The sequence below is a fragment of the Hydra viridissima genome, unplaced genomic scaffold, assembly GCF_058129835.1.
Source record: "Hydra viridissima isolate aposymbiotic clone 2 unplaced genomic scaffold, HvirCarnegie_v1 scaffold_4, whole genome shotgun sequence".
NCBI lineage: Eukaryota > Metazoa > Cnidaria > Hydrozoa > Anthoathecata > Hydridae > Hydra > Hydra viridissima.
In genome coordinates, this window is record NW_028324303.1 from 18,377,572 (window position 1) to 18,386,491 (window position 8,920).

The 8,920-nt window shown below is 29.3% G+C and overlaps 1 pseudogene across 1 annotated transcript; it reads right to left on the reverse strand.

The window, feature by feature from the left end:
• Positions 1-1,080: 1,080 nt before the first annotated feature.
• On the reverse strand, positions 1,081-7,951 carry LOC149890277 (uncharacterized; annotated as a pseudogene). Its single transcript, XR_016452170.1, has 6 exons — positions 7,681-7,951; positions 4,555-4,773; positions 3,250-4,278; positions 2,762-3,092; positions 1,756-1,971; positions 1,081-1,627 (listed from the first exon to the last, which is right to left on the reverse strand). The product of XR_016452170.1 is annotated as an uncharacterized LOC149890277 (transcript).
• Positions 7,952-8,920: the final 969 nt, after the last annotated feature.

Below are 8,920 nucleotides of genomic sequence, written 5' to 3' on the forward strand. Positions count from 1 at the left end.
TATAGTTTACCTTTTATAAATATTACCCGTAAACAAAATTATTCTTATCTTAATTGTTTTGAATGGAATTTCATGTCACAAACTGTCAGTAGGCAAACTAAACCAAAGTATTGATGCAAGATAGAAGAACGCGGTAGAACTAAAGAAATAAAAAAATAATATTATAAAAAGTAGATATGTAAAATTGATAAATGACATGATAAAATATATAAACAGTAAAATATGTTTCTACCAGCTTCGGATGACTAAAGCAAAACTAAATAACTAAACATATATATATATATATATATATATATATATATATATATATATATATATATATATATATATATCCATTTCTTTCTCTTTTCCAATGACCTGTGGGGTGTCACAACCTTTTATGCTTGGTCCAGCATTATGTCTTTTTTCTTCTATATCGATAATCTTCTGGACAATTAAATAAAAATCTAAAGTGGCTATATTTGCTGATGATCTTGCCTTTAAGCATTGTCGCATCCTTTCACATTCATTATCATATATAACTCTAAACACTGTTCTTACTCTAAACACAGTTATAACTCTGAACACCATTATAACTCTAAAAACTATTCTAACTCATCTAATCATTCTAGTAAAAGTTTCATCTAGTTATTTTATTATACTAAAATTTACATTAACAAATATAGAATAGTTGAAAGAATCTGAAAAGGTTTTCTACAAACATTTAATGCATTTGTAAACCTTGGGCAGATTTGCCTTGTACTCTGCAAACATTGATTCGGTTAGACCTATACAAGAAGAATGAAACCATTCTTTACAATTTAAACACTGAATCATTGAGTCTGTCGATTTAAAAATGCTACGACACACACAATACAAAGAGTATTTTGAGGTACGAACTACATTTTTTCTAACAGTTCTATAGCTATCAACAGGGAACTGTGTTATTCTGTAATTTTCAAGACATGTCAGCAAATGTTGGCGCATCAAGTCCTCCCTGTATATAAAGTTACAAGGATCTTTTCCTAAACACAGAGTAACACAATTTGCTATTGCATAAAAGCCACACAAAAGATCTTTCTGACGGGCTATATTGCTTATGTTAAGCTCTATTTCAACAGACTGTAAGCAGGCAAATTTAGAAATTGAGTAAATGCAGTCTTTACTAGGAATGAGTTGCAGACTACAATAAATGTTGATTTGACTATCTTTACAATGGTGGTTAGAGGCAGTTACCCAATGTCCTTTTGTTGAATCATTAAAAATTTGAACAAAAGCCCTGCTAGAAGCATTACATTGACCAGCAAAGCACAGAATCGGGTCTTCAAGACCTTTAATATCTGGAAACTGGCGCTTACATAATAACATTGCTGCAAAAATAACTTTATCATTGAGAAGCCCCATTGGATTTAAAATAAGGCTTCGATCAGCATTGGTGAGATTCAAATTTTCAAATTGAAGCCATGTCACATCTGCAGTAGCTATTGAATTTGTATCATCACAAATTAAAATAGGTGTTTCTAGTGCAGTTTCTAGTGTAGTTGGTTTCATATCTGAATTCAAAACTGATGATAAAAATGGAAAATTCGATAGAGAATCTTCAGGCGTTGAGACACATTTGTCATCAAATTTCACTCTCTTTTGCACCCTTTTTAATACACATAAAATAATAGAATAGTAGAAATGTAGATAACATTGTTTACACTATAATAGAAGATAAAAAAAAAGATGGATAACACCTGAAAATTTAAAGTGCAAACAAATAAAGTTATTTACATTTCATTTTGAGATAACGGAATCTCTGTATTTAAACTTGCTGGAGCGGAAAGGTTACCAACATGCGAAGATTGAGACACTGAGTCGACACTTTGATTCGTACTTAAATCATTTAAATTTCTCATGTCAAGATTGACAGTTGCATCTGGTGCAGGGATGAAACTTAAATCGCCTTTTCTTGGCATCTTACAGCCTGATTTTTTGTCACCTTTTTTACTAAAAATAATAAAAATTTTAAAAACTGACATTCCTATTGTAAATAAGATGTTTCCTTATTGCATTCCTATTTCTGGGATACAACCCAAAAGACAAATCGGTCTATTATTTGAGAATTTAAGTCACCTCTTCCTCTTATATATCTATAAACATATACAAGCATATGTAAATAAATAAATAAATAAATAAATAAATAAATATATATATATATATATATTTACATATGCTTGTATAATTACGTAATAATTTATTTATATATGCAAACATTTATGTATATATATATATATATATATATATATATATATATATATATATATATATATATATATATATATATGTTTGCATACATAAATTATTATATAACTATAAATTTAAAGATGTATAGGACAACTATATGTATTAAAAATAATATCAGAGCTCCAGGTTATAACTCCTAGTGACCTTATAGTTTTGCCAGGGTCACTAAACCTTCATAATTAGCTAGGACTTTGATCACTTACTTTTTAATCAAGTTAGTTATTAAGATAAATCACATTTGTTTGAAACATGTATAACCCAAAATGTCATCAAGGATTAGAATTTATACTTGAATATATATTTTCAACTACTAAAATTGTACTCGGAGATGCCAAATATTAAATATTTATTTAAATTTTTACCCCATTCATCCAGACCTTATTTAGACTGCCTTATGTGGAATAATATTGTAGATTCTTTACTCATTTTCCTAAAATTTCCCCATTTAATAGGATTATTCTTTTATTAGGACCCTCAAAGTAATTTAATGTACCGTGAGTTACGCCGCAATTTGGTCAAATTTATGATTTTTCGTTCATTGCATTCAACTCCAATGCTGCGTTTAACAGCTAGTATATGACAACACAATGTTGAAGAAGGACACGTGCAGTTTTCCTTTGGATACAGCTTCACAACATGCGCATTTCCATCAGGTGCAGAGACTGTAAAAACTTTAAGACTTGGAATATGTACAACATTAAATGAGTTAGAAAGCACACATATTGATGGAGGTATGAGTTGCTGCATTGGTATATTGGCAGCTGCTTGCAGCTCTGCAATAACAAGCTCTGGACTCTCTACTTTTGGTATGCCATCTGTGTTATCTAAAACATTTAAATTTTCAATTTAAAATATCATTATTAAGTTGTGAGTATATTGCATTTTTGTAAATATTTACTAAATAATTCTAAAATAAAAGGAAAAAATAATTAAAAATAAGATTTTAAACAAACAAGTTGTTATATATTAAATGCGACATACTGATTAGGAGACTGCTGTCAATGAGAGTGTAGGGTCCAAAACCACTACAACTCCGCTTAATTTCTGTCAAATAGAAGGTCTGAAGGCGATGCATTGCAACAACCATTGAATCAACAGGTGCTTCTTTCCAATCCTGAAACTTTTTAATGACGGCATTTAATGATTCCGATACATTATTTGTGATTAAATTATCTGTTAAACCAACAAATCTGAGGTGACCAATGTAAGATATTAAAATACGTGAGTGTAAGTGGTCAGAAAAGTAAATAGAGAATGCTTCACTCCAAGAAGGTCTTAATGTATCAATTTTAACTTTTAAACAGATCTCATTTTCACATCTGAGAAGTTCCTGCATTTGAGATTTGTAAACAATTATTTCTGCATGAGAAGCACTGTGTTTTTTCAACCAAACCTCAATATCAGACAAAATGTGATTGGAGCAAGATACCAGATTCCATTTTGGTAATACTTTTTTTATTGCTTTGCTAATCCCACTCTCACCGTCTGTTACAATCACAACCTCATTTAGAACTGGTAATTTTTTTTTTAAAGATTTGAAGAAACTTTTATGCACAGTATCAAACTTCCTGTCATGTAAAACAAATGCTACAGGCATGCAAGGCTTCTCAACAAAACAACTTATTTTAGCCACTAGAATTGATAAATAAAAATCTCCTAAATTAAATGTTGTATCATACGAAAAAAAAGTTTGAGAGCACATGACAAGTTGACTGATTAAATTTTGCATTCCAAACAAAACCGTTAAGTCAGGATAAGTGGATATGGACCACACAAAGCCTGGAATCATATATGCCAGTTCATGTAAAGTTAAAAAAGATTCAGTGCCTAGTTTCATACTAGCGGCTTTTACACTACGCACGTACTTAAACTGTCTTGAATTTCTTGGTTGAAATTGGATCTGGCTATCCTTGCGATCGAGAAGAAGGTCCTTGTAACTGTGGGAATCAGCAATAGCATCTCGCACAGAAGAAGCTGTTGGTAAGAACTTGATTGGTTTTCTGGAATTACCTAAAATATATATACATGTACACAGACACACACACACACACACATATATGTGTATGTGTACATACACTGACGTATGAAGGTCATAAAAACAGGGGAAGGGGGGGGCTGAACCAGGCAAAGTTTGGAATGAAAAAGAGAGGGGGCTACACAACGTGAATTTTAATTAAATATATTATTAAAAGATTTTATTTAAAGTAGGTTTTATTTAGTAATAAATTTACGTAAAACTTTTAAAAGAAAAACAAAAACCATTATCAAAATGCAAGATATATTTACCATGAGGAACTAAAACTGCAAGGTTGTGGTTACCGATGTAATGGATAACAACAAGATCTGTCCGACTCAGATCACAGTACACAAACTTCTGGAAATCATTTGAAATTCCTGTTGGTGTAACTGTGGCAAAATGGATCTTTGTGTAAAGTGGCAAAGCCCGAGGAATTTTACTGGACCCATTTTGCTTCCACCTATACCCATCTGCCCGCCAATCGTCTAAAAAATAATAATAATAATATATATTTATATATACACACACATATACATTGCATATACAATAAACAACGACAATATTTACATGCAACATCACTTGGCAACAAATAAGGAGAATTTAAACTTTTGTGCGAACTAAAAAGAGCATGGTCTAACAACTCATCAATTGTATAGTTAGTAGGTTCCACAGTATAAAATAAAAATAGATATGGCAGGCAAAAAGGTGGAAATTGCTGGAATTATTGGAATTGCTTTATACATGGAGAACAACTTCAAATCATATAAATTAAGTGACAGTAATCAGGACAACCAAAATTGTTGAGTAAAAAGAGCAAAAATATAAGCAAACAAACAAAGTTCAAAACATGCAGAGGTAATAATAAAAAATACAGCTGAGAACAAACCAAGTTTATACCGAGGTACGAATTCCTTATAAACAAAACAGAAAATTTATGGAACATATTCAGGGTGTTAGCTAGCCTAATCATTAGCCATATGGAACAGAGTATACTGTAGAATTCCCAATGGGTTTAAAGTTTCCGAAATTCAATACCTCTTTTTTTTTTTTTTTAGTAGTAGTAGTAGTAGTAGTAGTAGTAGTAGTAGTAGTAGTAGTAGTAGTAGTAGTAGTAGTAGTAGTAGTAGTGGTAGTGGTAGTGGTAGTGGTAGTGGTAGTAGTAGTATAGTAGTAGTAGCAATCTTAGTTGGCCTCATTTTACGATTTGCCTAGCTCTGGCGCTACGAATTTTACCCTCATGTTACAATATTTTGCCTGCGTAACAATATTAAGTTACACAGAATGTTCTCATCTTACGAATCTGCTCTTATGTCACAAAATGTGCATAGCATGAGGGCAAAAACTGCACTCATGTTAAGCTACATAGTAACATCAGGGCATTTGTCATAAAACATATTTATTTTAAAATAAACAATTAAGCAAGCAAATTGGTCAATTTAAACATGGCAAAGTTTGATGTACTAGTGGAACGATTAAGATTGATATAGTAATAAATTTAGATTGATAATATAGTTAGAACAATAACATATTAATAAATAATATTTATGTTGAACATATATGCAATAATATCTAAAATAAATTGAATAATGATATTGACAATATGTTAATTAATTAAGATTGATAATAAAGTTAACTAATACCTTAATCTAACTTTATTATCAGCAATAAACACAAATTTATTGCTACCTAGGTAGTAATTAATCTGTGTTTATTGTTAAACCAACAATGTTATTGAACTTTTTGTTGACTAATCATACTAATTAATAATACCTTTGAGTCCTCATTGATGTAAGTTATATGTTTTTTTGGTACTATAATTAATAGAGATTTACAGAGATAAAGAATAGAATCAGGAGTAATAAAGTAGCAAGCATGGTAAAGAGATACAATCTTAGCAGATGGTTAAGATCAGAAGTAAGATTTGATCCTAGAAGACAAAGGGTAGATTGACTCATTCAGTACATTACTGTTCATAAATATAGGAAGATCTAGATTTTTGCGATAAGGATTCCCCGAATTTAGTCTTATCTGAGTTAAAGATAATTCTCTATCAAAAAAAAGGAAAAATATTATAATTTTATTTTCATTGTAAAATTATAAGTTTAATTTTATAAAAAAGTTTTAAAAAGTTATAACTTTGAAAATATGTCTCACCCATTTTAGGGCTAGATGTTTGGGTTACATGAGGGCTTCGAACCGGGATTATAGATATATTTCTTGTTTATTATAAAATTTATTCCTGGCTAACACCCCAACATTGCCACAAGTCAACAAATGTAAACAGTTTCAAGAGCAAATTAGACAAGTATTTAGCATTAAAAAAATTAACTTAATGAGTTTTAATAGTAATAAAAATTTTTAATACTAACAAAAAGTATAAAAAATTTAAACAAAAATTACTTTTGGTCTTAAGTCTTCTAAGTAGTTTTTGTTTAAATTTTTTATTCTTTTTATTTGTATATACCTATATTATCAAAAGTGAGTTGTTAAAGTGAGTTTCTAATTCACTTGCTGTTAACACATAGCTATGTGTTAACAGCGAGTGAATTAGAAACTCACTTTATATACTACTACTAAATTATATTTTATATACTACTACTAAATTATATATACTACTACTAAATTATATATACTACTAATAAATTATAATTATAATAATAATACACGTTTTATATACTACTACTAAATTATAATAATATTTTTAATAATATAGCAGTTACTATAATGTTATAATTTATGATTATTTTTAAGCAAGTACAATGAAAGCACATTGGTGCTCACATTTTAAAATCATAACACAGATACTTTTAAACAGCATGTATAAAAAAGGTCATTTAAAAATCTGTAGATTATTTTCTATAGTATGTCTTACACTGACATAATATAAATTAGAGACAAGCATGTAAGTTTGCTATGGAGCCATTTTACAATAATAAATAAATCTTCAAATAAATTATAATAGGAAAAACAATTTTTAGCTTCAAAAAAATGTTGCATATTAAATGACATCTTGAAAATATTCAATATAATATTAAATGACATTTAGAAGTCCTTTCATATTTATTAATAAGATATCTTGCTTTACTGAAGCATAGCCTTAAGTAAACGATAAACTATGCCTAATTAAAGTTAGATTTTACTTTAAACATATTAAAAGAAACAAAGCTATATACAGTCTTGTAGACTACATGTAGGCTACAGTCTACATTGTAGATTACAGGTATAACTTCTTTAAATGTGTTTAAAGTCTAACTTTACTTTAGGCATCGTAACTGATTTTTACTAGTATAATCCAAAAACTATGCTATTTACTACATTATACTATTTTAGTATACAAATATATTTAAAAAATACAAATACTATACAAGTGCACTGAAATATTGCTGCCTAATCTTTTCCATCATTCACTTGAATGACATAAACCTCGCCTGCCTTAGGATTGTTAAGTGCAGTTGCTCTGTCTTCATTATTGCTCTTGGCGATTAGATTTGCTACAACCTCTATTTTAAGGTGCTTTATGCAACCTGTCAAAACTGGCACAGCCATTTATTAAAAAGTAATCATAAAAAACTTAGCAGTATGTTCGTTCAGGTTGAACTCGTTTGCAGAAATTTAACTATTAGAAGTGCCGTGTCACTTGAATGATCCGCCCCGCTGATCCGCTCCGCCCCGCCGTTTGTACCTACTCCTTCGTTACGGAATGAATTTTTACTTAGCGACCAATTTTTAATTACTTATCGTGTTTTTTAAAATTGTCTACGTTGATAGCCAGCTTTTAGGCTGTTAGTAGTGTCTCGGTAACTTAATTTTATTAAGAAGTAAGTAAAATGAAAGGGGAATATTATTTTATAATTGAAGAGGATCTACCTAAAAAAACTTTTTCTTTGATTTGTTTACAAATTTGGAAGTCATTTTACTTTTTTTTTGAGCGGTAAAACTTAAAAGTTTTTCTACTTTTACTTATTACAATCTTTTAACTTTTTATTACTTATAAAAAATCTTAGCACTCAATTTTTTTTCTTGTTCAAAATTTATATCTAACTATTGTCCTAAATTGATAACATTTATATCGTTTGTGAAATAAAAAATGTCCTTATGTAAAAAATTTACTAAATTTTTCTGATAATTTTAAATAAAATCTTTTACTTTATATGCAGTTTTTTATTGATTTATTGGCTTAATTTACTTCATGAATATAAACACTACATAATGCATGTGGTTAAGTTTGATGGCTATTCACAAGAACTATCCAAAAAGTTTTATTATTTTTAGATGAAAATCCATTACAAAAATTTGAATCTTATTTACAGGGTCTGTGGATATTTGGTTGGGAATAAAAAGTATCCTGATGAATAAACTAAAAAAAAAACATTGAAATATGTATTCCTTTTCATGTTGTCAGATTTAGAGAATGTACACTCATCTAGAAATTTTCAAAACGTTATGATACCACAAAGAATGGGATCAAAAGAATGAAATCAACAAAACTTCTTTTAAATATGAACTGGAAATCTCATTGTGATGAATGCTATTGTTGTCAGCAGGTAGAAAAACTCAGGAAAAGTTTAAATGTTACTAAATCACTAAAACAAAAATAAAAAGCTTTTTGGTTGCCCTGGCATTGGTAAGAAAGTG